Source organism: Macaca mulatta, chromosome 8 (assembly GCF_049350105.2).
Source record: "Macaca mulatta isolate MMU2019108-1 chromosome 8, T2T-MMU8v2.0, whole genome shotgun sequence".
Taxonomy (NCBI): domain Eukaryota; kingdom Metazoa; phylum Chordata; class Mammalia; order Primates; family Cercopithecidae; genus Macaca; species Macaca mulatta.
Genome location: NC_133413.1, coordinates 115,051,793 through 115,069,599, shown reverse-complemented (window position 1 = coordinate 115,069,599; position 17,807 = coordinate 115,051,793). Strand labels below are relative to the sequence as shown.

At 41.6% G+C, this 17,807-nt stretch overlaps 1 long non-coding RNA gene across 1 annotated transcript in view; it reads right to left on the bottom strand.

The window, feature by feature from the left end:
* LOC144330544 (uncharacterized) overlaps positions 1 to 17,211 on the bottom strand; it is a 252,050-nt gene extending 234,839 nt beyond the window's left edge. The window contains exon 1 of the long non-coding RNA XR_013396842.1: positions 16,942 to 17,211. This is a non-coding gene — a long non-coding RNA (uncharacterized LOC144330544). The remainder of the gene's footprint in view (positions 1 to 16,941) is intronic.
* Positions 17,212 to 17,807: the final 596 nt, after the last annotated feature.

Genomic DNA, 17,807 nt, shown 5'->3' with positions numbered 1-17,807 from the left:
TCCTTCACCTCCAGCTGCCTGCCCCTCCCACATGTAGAGAAAATCACAGGTCTCAAAGCTTCAATGAATAGAAGCTTTGTGTGGGTCCTCCTCTCCCCAGGCTTCACCACTTTCTGAAAAAAAGATGCAGGTTTTTCATCCTTTGTGTCTTAACCTGGTTACATCTCCCTCTCCTCAGGTCTGAAACAAAGCTTCCTTTCCTCTTGGCTTCTCCCTCGCTGCTCTTACATTTTTCCTGAGATGTCCTGGTATTTCTGGTTTCTCCCCACATTGAATCAGATCTGAGCATGGGTTGCAGAAAGCGTCTACCGTCATCACCAAATACTAAAGGTAGGCAGAGCCTGCCTACCTTTAGTATTTGGAAAAGACAGCTTTTCACAGCCCACATCCCCAGGCTAGTATTTTTCCGCTATAATGATGATAAAAGATAAGGCATTGTTCAAATGTTCTGATGCTGAGAACAGTCTAAAAGCAGGGCTTTGAACACACAAAACATTGCTAGTTCCCAGGGACAAAATTCACATCTTTTTTGTGTGTCACCACAAAGCTCTTCAACACCCTTGTAGAATGGAGCCCTAATGACTCATGACACTCCAGAGGAGCTGTGAGAAGCACAGAAGCAAGCTGGTGCGTGATGATGAGGCACTGGGGTACCGTGGCCTGAGTGAGTCAGAAGTCAAGAGAAGCTGCTGTGGCCTTTCCTCACATAAACGACCCCCAGCTCTGCTCACACAGAGCCAGTGACTTTTTCCTATTGATCTGTTCACTGTTAATTACATCACGATGTACAATAATTTCTGAACTATTAATCCTCCTAATAGCACACTATGCATGTGCTATTTGGGCTACAGTACAGAAAGGGAAATGTATACTATATGGGCTTATACAATAGACATGTTTCAGGAAATGTGAATGAGTGGTATTTTATAAATCAGATCAAAGCATTTGGGAGCTTTGCGACTGGAAGACATTTTACTGCATACCCATTATAAAATATATAATGTTTCTGGTAAATATGGTTTTACTCATGGATTTTTTTCAAGAAGGAACATATTTTCTCATTTTAAAAAAATGGGCATAGTAGTATTATCAAATAGAATTATTATTGAATAGAAAATTGTGAAAATTTTATTTAGATTTCTGTCCAATCTATGGCAGTGCCTCATTAAGGCGAGATTTTGAATAATCTACAGCCAAATTCTGGAATACTCTGAGGCATAATTTCTGTATCCCACACAAGACTTTTAACAACAAAAAAACATGTATTCAAGAAAAGGCAGCAAGCCTGCATCAGATTAGAGCATAGCATTACACAGCCATTCTTGCAAGACTGTTGCCTCTTGCCCAGAACTGCACCATTTCTTACAGCAAAAACATCAATATGAGGTGATATTGACACCTGAGATACCTGATACTCTTTTCAACCTGATCACCTGGCAATCCTTCTCTCTCTCTTTCTCTCTCATATATACATATTTCACTTTAATAATGAGTTTCTACATTTAGGGCTTCCTAAAAATGAAAGAAGTTTACTTTTGAAATGGAAATTTTTTCTTAGTGAAAATATATATTTAGCTACAATCTGGATGACAACTAATTAGGTATGTCGGAAGTACCTTAGAGATTGAAGTTTGTATTATGAACCTATGATGTATGTAAGCACATGTGCACACACACGTGTTTTAATTTTGCTGCAATACTCTTAACATAAAAAATTTCCATTCGTGACATCTAGTACGTTTGCAATGTTGTGCAGCCATCACCATTATCCAGTTTCAGAAGGTTTTATCACCCTAGAAGGAAACCTGTAGCCATTAAGCAGTGACTTCTTATCCTCCCCCACTCCAACCTCCATCTCCTGGCAACTACTAACCTGTCTTCTGTCTCTGTGGATTTGCCTATTCTGGATATTTCCTGTCAATGGAATCATACAATGTGGTCTTTTGTGTCTGGCTTCCTTGACTTAGCATTGGCAACCCTTCTAGGTACAAATCCCCTCTAGTGAATTGCTTTGAGGTCCTCTTTCATTTCCATCCCCTCTCTTCCCTTCTCAGGCCCTCACTGCATTATTTGCATTCTGTTCAGTGTGAAAGCACCAGTCCTACAGCCATCCACTGTAGGACTCCTTACTACAGAGTCCCACTGACAGCCCTTCTGCCACATTTCAGGCCTGACTCTGGAGCTGCCTGTGGAAGCGAAAGAACAGCAAATTGTCCTCGAACTTCTCCAAGATTTTCATATTTTAAAATAAAATGTGAGAGGCACTTTTTCCCTTCCTGACAAATGTAAGTGATAATTAACTGGTAACAGGAAATCTCCCCTGAAGTGTCACAATGTGCTTTTATTTAACAGAGCCACCCTTAGATCCGCACCACAAACTGGCTCCAAGACGAACAAAAGAGCTGGCATTGCTCACCTCAGCCTAGGTGTTCATCTGTACACACAGTACATATTGCACCCGCATTTGCTTTTTGTTAACAGGAGCAGCTTAAGAAAGAGCAGACTGTGTGGCAGAGAGTACTGGACCCCATGTGAGAAGATATTGCTGCCATTTATTATTATTATTTTTTTTATTTATTTATTTTCAGATGGAGTCTCGCTTTGTCGACCAGGCTGGAGTGCAGTGGCGCGATCTGGGCTCACTGCAAGCTCCGCCTCCTGGGTTCACACCATTCTCCTGCCTCAGCCTCCCAAGTAGCTGGGACTACAGGCGCCCATCACCATGCCTGGCTAATTCTTTGTATTTTTAGTAGAGATGGGGTTTCACTGTGTCATCCAGGATGGTCTCGATCTCCTGACCTCATGACCCACCCACCTCGGCCTCCCAAAGTGCTGGGATTACAGGCATGAGCCACCATGCCCGGCTGACTGCTGCCACTTATTATTGATGTAACCACAGGCAAGTCTGGGAGGAACATGGGTCTTGGGTTTAAAAGGAGGGTCAGGTTGGGCGTGGCGGCTCACACCTGTAATCCCAGCACTTTGGGAGGCCAAGGCGGGCAGATCACCTGAGGTAAGGAGTTCAAGACCCGTCTGGCCAACATGGTGAAACCCTGTATCTATTAAAAATTCAAAATTAGCTGGATGTGGTGGTGCACACCTGTAATCCCAGCTACTCAGGAGGCTGAGGCAGGAGAATCACTTGAACCCAGGAGACAGAAGTTGCACTGAGCCAAGATCATGCCATTGTACTCCAGTCCGGGCAAAAAGAGTGAAACTCCATCACAAAAAAATGAATAAAAATAAATAAAAGGAGGGTCATTTTAAGCCGTGGCTAACTTTACCAGGTAGTTACCAAGATAGAAGCCAAGAAAACATATACTCTTTGTAAACCATGACCATATTCCCCAAATGCGTCATATTATAGACTGAATCATGTCTCCTCAAAATTCATATATTGAAGCCCTTACCCTCAATATGATGGTATTTGGAGAAAGGACCTGTAAGGAGGTGATCAGTGTTAAATGAGGTTATAAGGGTGCGGCCCTCATCCAACAGGACTGGTGTCCTTATAAGAAGGATGCCTGCCCTTTCCATGTTCTCTGCCCATCCTCATCTGGAAAAATTTCAGGTATCCCCTCTTCCAGGGAGCCTTCGGTGATCCCCCTGAACTTGGTTGGAACTCCTCCTTTGGCATCTAGGGTACTATGTATTAATCTTATTCCACAGGTAGCATGCTGCACTGTAATAATATGATAATAGTTTGACCTCTACCTCCTTTCCTCCAGAAATGACCCTCTCCAGGGCCAGGACCACTTGACCTGCATCTCAGCCTCCCCCAGGTGCAGCCAAGAGGTGGAAATAAAATACCTTTCATGAATTGTTTGGGCAGAATTCCTAGAAGATTACAATAGGATAAAAGTAGATAGTTTAATATTTTTAAGAGCTAAAGATCACGATTTTCTTTTCAACCACTTTAGTCAGGTATTGTCAGATGTTAGTCTGATGCTGGAGCTGGGAAAATGCAGGGAATGTTCTGGTGTAGCCCTCTTATTTGGCCACACGAAAGTCCAGAGAGGAAATGGGCATGGATATTCATGGATACTCACAGCATCATGCAAAGTCCCAGCAGGAAAGAGTAAGCATATCTGAATATGATAATTCCAGGAGGGTGTGTTTGTTTTTGCAAGAGCACTATTTACCAAAGTAGGGCTGAGGTACAGGGGAAAGAGAAGAGATCATTCGATAACTGAAGTGGAGCTGTTAACCCTCCTAGGGCTAGGATGACCAACTTATCCCAGTTTGCCTGGGACTTCCAGTTAATTAATTAATTTATTTATTCACATCTTTTAGAGACAGGGTCTCACTCTATCGCTGAGGCTGGAGTGCAGCAGCACAATCGTAGCTCACTGTAGCCTCGGACTCCTAGGCTCAAGTGATCCTCCCACCTCAGCCTCCTGAGTAGCTGGAACTATAGGCACATGCCACCATGACCAGATTATTATTAAAAAGAAAAAAATTTGTAGAGATGGGGGTCTCACTCTTTTGCCCAGGCAGGTCTTGAACTACTGATCTGAAGCAATCCTCCCACCTCAGCCTCCCAAAGTGCTGGGATTATAGATGTGAGCCACTACACCTGGCTAACTTCCCAGTTTTAAAACTCAAAGTCCGAGGTCCTGGGAATAACCTTAGTTCCAACAAACCAAGATAATTGATCACCCTACTTGGGGCTGAGGTAGGAAGGAAGGGGGATGGTTAATAAAACCTGAAAGGAAAGACAGTCCCCTTAAAGGAAGCATTGATCTGCAGATAAGGCCATATTTAACCAAAAGGACCTCACGGCAAATAAGTTAGAGGAAATAGAAACTTCTTCTTCCTCTAAACTCCTTCTTCTTTCTTCCTCCTTCTAAACTCCTGCTAAAGCTCCACATAGGACCCCCCACCCGCCCCTCCATGAGCCAAAAACCACCAGAAGCCTGGTCCACAGAGGACAGAAAAGGGTGGAGGGTGCTCCAGGAGAAGTAAACAGAGTGTCCAGCCCAGCCACAGACACACGGAAGAGTCCAGGTGAAGATGCCCAATTTCGTGCCCAGCACAGACCTCACTAGTCATATTGCAAGTAACAAGGTGGTGTTACTCAAATCTTCAAATCCTCCCCTAGATTTTCCAAGCATTGAAAAGGGGCTGGGGGAGAAGAGTGCCTTTAAGTTCTGCTTACCTCTGGCTCCCATCTCTTCTCTACAAAACACCTTGGCACCCCATGGGTGCTATCTTGGCCTGCAACACCTAGGTCCAGATGTAAGATGCAGTCCCTTCCTCAAATTCCACAAAAAAATCCACTCACGAAAGGCAATTTTTATGTTTATCAGATCATATTGGAGATTTGAAAGGAGACCAAAGAAGAGTTCATATGGCAAAGAACTTCAAACTGAACAAGACATTTGTGTGCTTGGAAGTCCTCGGCCCCTGCACCACCCAAATGCTTCATGGACTATCTCTTGCTCTGTAGACCTCTCCGAACCCAACAAACATACCATGTCTTTATACCTGTCCTCCACTTCTAGTTCTCCTTTCACACCCTCCTTCAACACGACCAAAAATAAAATGCTTTTTCTTTTTTTTCTTTTTTGAGACGGAGTCTCATTCTGTCACCAGGCTGGAGTGCAGTAGCACGATCTCGGCTCACTGCAACCTCCGCCTCCCAGGTTCAAGCAATTCTCCTGCCTCAGCCTCTGGAGAAGCTGGGACTACAGGCGCATGCCACCATTCCCAGCTAATTTTTATATTTTTCATAGACATGGGGTTTCTCCATGTTGGCCAGGATGGTCTCAATCTGTTGACCTGGTGATCCACCTGCCTCCACCTCCCAAAGTGCTGGGATTACAGGCGTCAGCCACCGCACCCAGCCTAAAATACCTCTTATGCTGAGCAGTTTGCCATTTTCTTCTGGGCATCTGCAAGACCAGTCGACACCCAAGCCTTGGAGTCTCACCATCTTCCCCGAGAGACATCCTAGAAGGCTTTGCCTATCAGAGCTAGCTCCCTCTCTGCAATGAATTCTGCTACCAGCTGTTAGTTGAGAAGTTTTTCACCTCCTTTTGTACATTATTACAGAGAAAGCAGTTGATTGTGGTATAATCCTTTGAGAAGTTTATTAATCAACTTGCATAAAAGCCTGTATCACTGGCTTTCTTGTCTCGTGGAATTCAATCCCTCCTCTGAACATGTCACAGAGCATTACCCTGCTCAGAGTTAGCATATTTGAACATCTTGTAGTTGCTCAAGTAGCACAGCCATGGCATATTGAGCTCATCTTTTTCTTTCAAAGGCTGATTCCCGCAGCTTAGGCTCTCAGCTCTTTAAAATTACATTGAGATGAATCTTGCTGCATACAAGCTGTCAGTCTAAATGTAATTTTGGTTTCCAAATCCTGTAAGGTCCTGTATCTTAAACAGTTATATTCAAAACGCCATCTACATGTCTGAACCTTTTACCAACTTTACATTTGTCCTTAAATTAAGTTGAGTTGTGAACAAAAGACCAAGTCCCCTAAAAAATGTTCCAAATGTTAGGAAGAGGCTTTACTTCAAATACTGCTGGCCTTGATGTAGAAAACCAAAGGGAAGTGGATGAACCTGGCTCAGATTGCTGGGGAACTGCTGCCTGTTTACGTTGTTTCTTTTGAAGGTAATAAGAGAATGAGCTCTACAGTACTAACAGCTTGCCTTCAAGGTAGAGAAGGATCTAAGGGAGACTCCAGAGTTAAAGGGCGGGGGAAAAATTAAATTGTTATTATGTTATTTAAATCATAGAGTATGGAATTTCAGAGCTTCTTCATTGTTTTGCCTTAATTCAGACTTAAACGTTATATAGACACTTGCATCTCAGGACCTACTCTTTTGCTTTTACTGTTTTATTTGCTGGATTGGGTAAATTTTAAAGATTCTTAAGAATTAAGCAAAATTAAATTATATCTCTTTGTATCCTATTATCTATATATATTTTTGTTCAGTTGTAGAAGTACTTTGTAAGTATTTCTTTAATTTTAAAAACTATATATACAGTTAGGCATAAAGAAAGAAGACCCTGCTGAGGTCAAAAGCCTGAACCTTTAGCATTTGCTCTGTTAGGAAATGTGTAAACGCTGGTGATGGAGCTTTAGTCGCTATTGCGACTTTTAGCTGCAGGTTATAGAACCACCACTGGCAATAGCTACCATTAAAAATAATAATAATAAATGTTCTTAGTATTTAAACCCCTCTTAGTTGGATTTTCTATTATGCCAAGATCTCTACATCTTGGCAGAGATGCAGAATTGGGATCTCTGCAATTCTCTTGAGGAAAGACCTTTCCCTCATGGTCACAAGAGGGCTGCCACAGCGTCAGCCATCTCACATGGCCATAGTCAGAAGTAAGAAACAGGTGAGTAGTCAGGGAAGTTACAGAGCACGATCCTTGTACGCTTTTTTCATCAATGAGAAGAAAAATCTTTCCCAGAACCTCCCCAAACCCAGTAAACCTCTTTTATCATCTCATTGGCCTGACCTAGGTCACACAGAAATATCTAGTTTCAAGAGAGGCTGGGAAAGTGGGTCATATTATCAGTCTGTATAGTGGCAAGCAGACCAGGAAGGAGGTTGTTAGGCAAAGCTGGGACAGTGGCTGTTCCTGAAAACCTCATGTGACCAAATGAGAACATTCACGGGAAAATTATCTAGAGCTACTGTATTTAAACTCACATCAGAGGCTTATGACTCTCTAATGATATATAAAACCAAGAACCATCCTGCATAATTTAAGTGGTGACTATAAGGAAAACCTTCCCATAAGGAAATACTTCAGAAAACAGAATATAGGAGAAGATTCCAAAGAGCTTAACGTTGTCAACCAAATGATATCCCAGGCCTTCTTCCACCATCCAGGACACCACTTACTAATAAATCACAAGTGGAGGAGTAAGAAGCGGTTCTTTCACTAAATCATAACATGCCCTGAATTAAGAATAGATTGTCCTGATGAATGTAAATTGGAAAACAAACTGATAAAGGTCTGAGAATCTCTTTCCAGACCTCTCCCTGCCCTCCCAATAGCTACTCCTGAGTCCACTCCCTGAGCACAGCCTAGCAGGCTTTTATGCATAAAGCAGAATTAGTCAATGCAGAAATTAAGCTACAGCTTAACAATAAGCATTTGGTGACTCGTGGAGGCACGCTTCATGAGAGAAATGTCACGGACTTGGCAGATATAAATGTCTGAAAGAAAACATTCCAATAGAATGTACTGAAACACACAAAATCCAAGCAACAAGCCAGGCTTTCTGGAGGAATCCAAGCATATCCAGGGGTTGCTGGGAAAATCAGACAGATTAAAAATATATATAATACTTAAAATAGAATTCCAAATTAATGCCTCCTCATTTCTGTATGGAAATGATACATCTGGGGTTAAAGCTACCATGCTAAGCAAATTTAGATTCGGTATTCATTAAATCCTTTTTGACTGACTGGTGATAATTTTTTTTTCCTACCAACAAATATCTATCAGCTTCTCTACGTGCTCATCCTGATCAGAGATAAATCCAATCAAATCCAGGTGTATAATATTTTCTTCTGCAGTGTAACAGTCACATATACTTGGTGTGCATTTAGCTTATAGACACTGAATCAGAGAAGTCACCTTATACCTGTTCTTTGCTGTCTTTTCTGGACACTTGAGGGGATACAGGAAATAGAGGTAAAAAGCTAAGTATATATACAAGGGAACCTCCTTAGAGGCAGGGGCAAGCAAAGGAAAGGTCCTTGTGGAAGAGACAGTGCAGGGATCCCACCAGGGTAGGAGATGCCACAATTGGGCCAGCCCACAGACCCCAGGAGACTCAGAACAGAGTGCATGCATCGAGAGCCTCCGGATACCCCTGTATTCAGCTTTGCTGGGAAACTGTGACAGAGGGACTGCCTCAAACTCAGTCCAAGCTGAATGGAGACTCTAAACTGCTGTTCTCAACCACAGATGTTTTCCCCACATAGGGGATATTTGGCAATATCTGAAGACATTTTTGCTTGCCACAAGTGGTGCTTCTGGCCTCTAGTGAGTAGAAGCTAGGGTTGCTGCTAAACATCATACACTGCAAGGTGCCACCCCCAAAAAGAATTAACTAGCCCCTGATGTCAAGAGTGCCCAGGCTGATAAGCCCTGCCCTAAACTATGAGACAGGAAAGCCGAGGTGGGGAAAAGGAGAAGAGCTGCATCTTACTCATTTCTTCATCAACAGCACTCAGTACTTTACACTGAGAGTAGTAAGCCAATTCTAAACCTGGCTCTACTGTTAGCACATTCAAAAACCTTGAACCTGATCAAATCCCTTTATCTTACTCTGCTTCAACTTTCTCACCTGTAATGTGGGAATAACAATATCTAATACAGGTTGAGCACCCCTGATCTGAAAATCCTGTATTAGTTCATTTTCATACCACTATAAAGGACGGCCTGAGACTGGGTAATTTACAAAGGAAAGAAGTTTAATTGACTCACAGTTCAGTACGGCTGGGGAGGCCTCAGGAAACTTACAACCCTGGTGGAAGGGGAAGCAAGGCACCTTCATAAGGTGGCAGGAAGGAGAAGAGTGCAAGCAGGGGAAATGCCACTTATAAAACCATCAGATCCCGTGAGACTCACTATCATGAGAACAGTACAGGTGAAACCACTCCCTTGATCCAATTACCTCTACCTGGTCCTGCCCTTGACATGTGGGGATTATGGGGATTACAATTCAATATGAGACTGTGGGTGGGGACACAGCTAACCCATGTCAAGCCCAAATCTAAATGTTCAAAAAATTCAAAACATTTTGAGCACTGACATGGCACTCTAAGGAGATGCTCACTGGAGCATTTCAGATTTTGGAATTTTGGATTAAGGATGCTCAATCTGAAGTATAGAGTAGAGCTACCATGGCAAGATAGGTCAGTGACAGCCAGCCCTAAAAATCAAGGCTGGAGGGAGGGAAGCAGAGCTTCCTGAATGGTACCTTCCCCACCTCATAGCTTCTCCCCCTATCATATGTGCCAAAGTGCTAGCATTCGTTTGACATTGCCACTGTTCTCCTGTATATTTAAGAGGCGATCCACTTGTTTTATGCTTATACATCTACTTGACAGCTGCATTTCCATGTTTTCCCTCACTGTTCAATTTCATTCCCTCCTCTGTAGGTTGCTGCCTGCAACTCTTATACCACAGTCTTCCCTTAATATGTCCTGTTATTAGCATAGAGTCAACCAGAAAATACTTAGAGCCACCCCTCTGTATATTCCTAACCGTACCATAAACACAAGGGTGTGTGTGTGTGTGTGTTGTATGCGAAGAAACTTTATTGAGGGATTGAAAATAGTGAGATTACAATGAAACAAATTAAATCTAAAACCTGATTGCAGAATACCCCATGCGCTACTTTTGCCTCATAGGAGTGCACCATCTCCTAACCTTTCCCTGCTGCTCAAGATCCACTCTCCATTTTCTCCCAGACACTGTGATGAACTGAATATTTGTGTGTTCCAAAAATTCATATGTTGAAGACCTAACCCCCAGTGTGATTATACTTGGAAGGGCCTTTGGCAAATAATTCATGAGGGTAGAGCTCTCATGGGATTAGTGCCCTTATAAAAAGAGACATGGGGGAGATTCTCTCTTTCTCTGCATGTGAGGATACAGCAAGAAAGCTGCCATCTGTGAACTAGGAAGAGGGCCCTCTCGAAGAACCCAACCACGCTGGCACTCTTAGACTTCCAGAACAATGGGAAATAAATGTTAGTTGTCGAAGCCACCCAAATTATAGTATTGTGTTATAGCAGCCCAAGCTGACTACACAGACAAGTTCCTCAGTTCTCCCCAGTGTAAATCTCCACCCCACTCTGCAAAGAGGAGCTGAATTACATTAGAATCCATCCTCTTCCTTTCACTAAAATAATCTCAAAGTCAGAATTGTTCAAACTAGGAGATCTATACGAGACCTCCACTGAGCAGAGAAGGCCTATGAGGCAGGTACCCTTTAGTGTCACGGGTTGGTGGGGCACAATGTAATGTCTGGTCCTCTTCCAAGTCTGTTATTCATCCCATGCCATTATCTCTTGAACCCACTTTAGATTTCCACTCCTCATTTCACTGAACTCCCCTTGCTATGGCCATCGAGGACCTCCACTTTACCAAATTCAATGGCCAGGTTTTCAGTCTTGATTTTACTGGATCTATCAGCATTACTTGATCCTGTTCATCACCACCTCCTTAAAACAGGTTCTTTACTTGGCTCCCAGGACATCACACCCCTTGGTTTTACTCCCATCTCAACTGACTTCTTCTCCATGCCATTGCTGGTTCTAACTCATCTCCCAGCCTCTCAACTTTGGAGTGCCCCAAGCCTCAGTCAGAAGATCTTCTCTTTTTTCTGTCTACATCCATTTTTAAGTAAGCTCATCAATCTCAAGACTTGAGTACCAGTCTACGATTCCCAAACTTTTTTCTTCAGTCTAGACCTCTCCTATCAAATACCTCTCCTCAATAAATGACTCATGCTTTGTCATTGAAATAGCTGGCTGACATGTCAAACTTATGTTTAAAACTGAACTCCTGATTACCCTTCAATAGTAACTCCAGGCTTCCAATTGCACAGACCAAAAATGTAGAAGTCATCTGTGACTCTCCCTTTCTCTCACATCCCATTCAGTTGTTCAGCAAATACATCCAGAATCAAACCACTTCTTGCCCCCTCCTTGTAACTTCATCCAAGCTACCATTTTTCTCCTGGATTACTGCAAGAAATTCCAAATGGCCTCCCTAGCTCATTTCCAACATATATGCCAGAATGATTCTACTACAAAATCAGACCTTATCACTGCTATGCTGGAATCCCTACAGTGTTCCCCCCGCTGATTCAATAAAAGCTACAGTCCATATTACATCCTCTAAAGGACTACATGCCCGGCCCCTCTGTTCCTACTTGGCCTCATCTCTCACTTTTCTCCCCAGTTTCACTCTTCTCCAGCCCCTCTGGCATCCTTGTCCTTCCTGGCAATCCCCTACCTAGAACACTCCTTCCTCTGATGTCTGAAAGGCTCAGCACTCAAACTATCCCCTCCTCACTCTTCTACTTAAAATTGAAGCCTCCTCCACCCCACACTCACTTTTGCCTCTTTCTGCTTTCTCTTCATAGTAATCCTTTGCATCTGACATATTACTTATGGTAATTATTGCTTTGAACACTCTTCTTTCTCTGGAAGGAAAAGGCTCCATGATGGTAACCTCCATGATATCTTTTTTTGCTCATTATTTTATTCCCAGCAACGACATCAATGTTTGACACATTGTAGGCACTCAGTAAATATTTATTGAATAAGTAGACTATTAGAACACACATACATATCTCCCAATGATAAACAATTCTTGAAGGGACAGTCTAATTTTTGTCTTCATTTTTAAAGGTATTTTTACAATACTTCAGTCTGATTTGTATATTTTATTTTATTTATTTATTTTTGAGACAGAGTCTCGCTCTGTCGCCCAGGCTGGAGTGCAGTGGCCCGATCTCGGCTCACTGCAATCTCTGCTGCCCAGGATCATGCAATTCTCCTGCCTCAGCCTCCTGAGTACCTGGGATTACAGGCATGTGCCACCACGCCTGGATAATTTTTTATATTTAGTAGAGTCAGGGTTTCACCCTGTTGACCAGGCTGGTCTTGAACTCCTGACCTCAAGTGACCCACGTGTCTCAGCCTCCCAAAGTGCTGGGATTACAGGCATGAGCCACTGCGAATTTTTTTAGAGATAGGGTCTTGCTCTGTTGCCCAGGCAGGAATACAATGGCATGATCATAGCTCACTGGAGCCTCAAAATCCTAGGTTTAAGTCAGGCATGCACCACCATATCCAGCTAATTAAAAAAAAAAAAAAATTATAGAGATGGGTTTTTGCTATGTTGCCCAAGCTGGTCTTAAACTGTTGGCCTCAAGTGATCCTCCCACTTCAGCCCCTCAAAGTGCTGGAATTACTGTTGTAATATTATGTATCGATTTAAAACCTGACTTTTTAATTTATACATAATATTAGTGTACATTTATAGGGTATATATGATACTTTGTTACATGCATAGAAGGTAATAATCAAGTCAGGGTATTTAGGACATCTGTTACCTCCAGCATGTATTACTTCTATGTGTTAGGGACATTTCAAGCTCTCTCTTCTAGCTATTTTGAAATATATAATACCAAGAAAAGGAAAATTGTTCATTAATGTAATCTAATTTGTATAGCTTTTCTATCTGGGCATGGATACCTCCATTTAACACTGATTTTCAGAGCAGCTTCTGTTTCTCTTTCCTGGTTCCATACAATGTCCGAGAATCACAGATACATAGAAAACAAGTCCCACTGTAGTACCTATCCAATAGAAACTTCACCCTCTACTGGTTCATTTGTAGGAACATGGTAAAATATAACTGTCTATAGCTAAAATTTTCCTTTACTTTAAGCAGGTCAAATTCTTTAGCAGAGTATTCTCTTCAGGGGTCTCCAACCTTTCCACCAGCTAAAGGGCTGTAGAGTAAGAATTTATTTTTAGGCTATCCAGAGAAAATGTTCAAGGTATTATGATTGAAGGAGAGTTCTTCTAGATGTTTATAATTTGGCTACAGCTCTGCTTAGAATAACGTATTTTAAACGTTAAGAGGCCTTAAGAGATCTCCTACTTCAATCCAAACAGGTAAAGAAGGCACATGTCTTGAAGGCCTGTATGGTTATTCAGAGCTGGGTATCAAAGTCCTTAATCTTTCTGAGCCTCTGTTTATTCATCTGCAAAGTTGAAATACTAATACTATCTTAGTACCTGCCAGGATTAGAGATGGCTGCATCTATGGACTGAGCCTCACCTTACTTCTTGGAACTGCAGACAGAAGGAAGTTGCAGAACTCCAGAAGCCAGAGATCAGTGAAGGGATTTTTCTCTCCCTCTATTCCCCATCCATGAAAATGCTATTAAAAATTCAGGTATCATTCTCCCTGCTCCCACCTCTCTGCCAAAGTTGAAATATTTTGCTGTCCAGCAGTCCCATGCCTCTGAACTGGAACAGCTTACTTGGTCAGAGAGAAGGACCCACAGGAGTTTCCCTACAACCCTCAGAAACTACAGACATAAACTGGCAACTGCTTCAAAGGCAGAGGATGTTCTCGCCCTTTTATAGAATTCCCAAGTGGAAACAATAGACCAATGGAGACAGTCAGTCATATCTCTCTTCATTTGGGATATATATACACACACACACATATGTATATACGCGTATATATATGTGTGTGTATATATGTATATATGCGTATATATGTGTATACACACATATACACAAACATACACAAACACACATATATATTTGTTTTGTTCTTTAATAGAAACATTGGAAAGCAAGCTAGCACACTTTCAGACAGAATCTTCCCAGGAAATTTGCAAACATTGCATGTTCTTTTTCCTTTTTAAATATGTATGGTGTATCTTCCGGGAAAGGGCACACCGATCTTTACAGTATCTTTATTAAGAAAAGCAGCAGTCATTACAGCCTGGTTAACTCTGCTTTCTACCAAATATATATATATTTTACACGGTGAGTATATGTGGTGGGGTGGAGGAAAGGAGGTGCTTAAAGCCTATGAAGAAGATTTCACTGTGGGAGTTAAATAATAATTACAGATTTCATAGTGATACCACGAGGTTCTAGTGAAATCAATATACAAATGTGTAGCACAGTGCCTAAGTACTCTGCACTTACTAAATGCTAGTTTCCTTCTGTCCTTTGTATTTTTATCAGAATGATGGCTGGTGAAGTTTAATTCTTCAATAGCTTCCTTACTGCTTATCTCTTATTGCCCCTGAAAAAAAGGAGCAAACACGATGATGCCCTTGGTTTAAGCAGACAGAAAGAATGGGGTAAAGCAAGCGCTGGTGGAGACAAGACTTTTTTCCCTCTTTGGACTGGTTCCAATACATGCACATGATGGCATATGGACAAGTTAGAGAGGTATCAGATGAAAATCAGGCTAATAAGTCATTTTTGTAGCCACAGAAATGATTAAATTATGCTTCATTAACAGGGAACAACAAAATGAATTCTAGTACATTCCATACCATAAAATTCCAAGCAGATATTACCAAGAATGAAATAGATCTCTATGTAGAGACATAATCCTATTTTACACGTGTATATATCATATGTATAATATATAATCACATATTTATAGATTAAATATAATCATATAAGCATAGAGGCATATAAAAAATATATATCTAATTTATACACTAAAAATATATCTGGTGTATAGATATATATATTTTACATGCCTCTGTGCTTATTTATGCATATACATATGCTTATGTGTTTATATGATGAGTGTATGCATCTGAAAGGGCACAATTCAAACAGTTATGTATAAAATGTCTGAGCCTTTTTATGCCATACATGTAGCACAAACCTTTAATTCTCATTGATTGTCCATATACTTCTGCAATTTTCCATTTTCCCATACAGTTAGGTGGGGGTCACATAACTGGTTTCAGCCCATGACATGTAAGCAGAAGTGATATACATCACTTTATCTCTGGGATACTTAAAGTTGTGAGTCCTTCAAGCAATCTCCCTACCACAAAAAGGAAGCAGCCTGGGTCAGTGTTACCCATGCAAGATAGCTTCCCAGGGGAATGCCTAACTTGAACTAAAAATGTGTGAGTGTGCATATGTGTGTGTGTGAGGGGATTATTGTGTAAAGGCACTGAGAAATGGAAGTTCATTAATGTAGCAGTTGTCTATTGGAGCATAACAAATCACTCCCCCAGCCCCCACCCACAAAGCTTAGCAGCTGGAAGCAACAAATATGTATTATTCACAGGTCAGGAACCCAGGAGGAGTTCTGGCTCAGAAACCCTCATGAGGCTACCATTAAAGTACTGACCAAGGCAGTAGGCATCTCAAGGTTGTACTGGGGCTGGAGAATCTGCTTCTAAGCCTACCCACATGGCTGTTCGTAAGTCTCGGCTCCTTGGTAGCTGTTGTCTAAAAACATCCATGACCTCTCCGTAGGGTTGCTCATGATGAGGCAGCTTACTTCCCCAGAGAGAGAGACAAGAGGATAAAAGATAGAGGGGCATAGAGAGAGAAAACACGATGGAAGCCACAGTCTTTTTATAACCTAATATTATAAGTGACATCCCATCATTTCTGCCTGATTCTGTTAGTGAGAAACAAGTCACTAAATCCAGCCCACATTCAAGGGGATGGGAAATGCACAAGGGCATGAATAGCAGGAGCTGGATTCCTAGGGGCCATCCTTGAGGCTGACTACCACAGGCAGCATAGCCTAGCCTACCCCAAACAATGCAATATTCTTCTGTTTAAACTTTTTTATAGCAAGGATGAGTTATTTTTAAAATATAAAAACCAAACACTAAAACCTTATATAGCATGTTTTTTAGAAAACTACCCAATTAGAATCTCAGAAGTTCTTCCCCCCACCCAAAGAGAGTTACCTAACGTGATAGACAACTAGTAAAATGATCCATTTTGCCTCTAGTCAAAGTAACTCATTATTCCAGTTCTTAAATGCACATCTTGAAAGTGACTTATCTCTGGCTCCATTTGTGCTTTTGTCACACTAAAGACATTTCCTTTCCTATAATCTAAACTACTAGGAGGTCTCCTGAGCATTTTCTGCAGAAAAATATTTTCCCCTCCATTTCCTTGGTGTTAATTGTACAAAGAAGCAACCTCTGAAATGAGAATACAAAGTGAACCAGACAACAACCCCCTTTTAAACCCAGGTCCCCAAAGTTGACATCAAGCTTTGAAGACACTGCCTTTTATTAATTAGCTAAACGTCTGCTTGTGGTTGCTACTGTACAACCACCTCACTGTTTACCTTCATCTTCACTGGAGCTCTTCACTACTCTAAGATAATAAGGCAACTGGGAGATGAGCTCACCAAGCCAAGAGGATTTGGGTCAGTCTTACAGGATATTCGTACATCTCAGATGTCTGTCTTTCTTGATGAATCTGAAAAGGAAGAAGGTAAAAGTGAACATAAATAGTAAACATCTTTAAAAATAAAAGGGTAAAGATAAAAACTTCAAGGGGTTTCCTCTATATTTAGAAGGAGAGGACTAAACAAGCAAAACCCCAGAGCTACCTTTAGTGGAAAAAATTACAAGGTAAAAAAAGAAGTGATACAAGAGACAGAATCTAGAAGATAGAAAATAAGATCAAATAGAATAGGGAATGTTGGGAAGATTGACATTGATGGTGTAGTAGATTTCAACTTTCTAAATAGTAGACATCATATTTCATACCATTTTGAGAGTGAACGTGCTTTGACTGCCTGTACCCTTTTTAAGAGCTAGGTAAGATTCAAGTGAATCTAACAGCATGGTAAAGTTGGCAAATGACTTTAAATCATTTTTAATAGTTGCAGTTCGCAAAAACAATGGGTCCAATGGGAAGACAGTGAGGAGTTTTCACCACAGCTGGGTAGTCCCCATAATTTCCCTCAATTTTCCTCTAAAAATCCCACATCAGCAATGTAATTGTCTGCCTCACTGTTTCCCTTCCACCCCAGATGGAATACAGAGTGCACTGAAGAGAATAATAATGTGACATTCAATAAAGTGTTCTCAGCAAAGCCCTGGGCTGGGGTGGGAAGTAGGAGTGGGATCCAGAGATGAAAGGGACACCACTTCTCGATGGGAGCATCACCTCCTCACAAGGCACACCACCTTATCATTGGACACCTCTGATTCTTGGAAATAAACCCAAATCTAGTCCCTTTGAATTTTTTTCTTTCTTTTTGGTCTT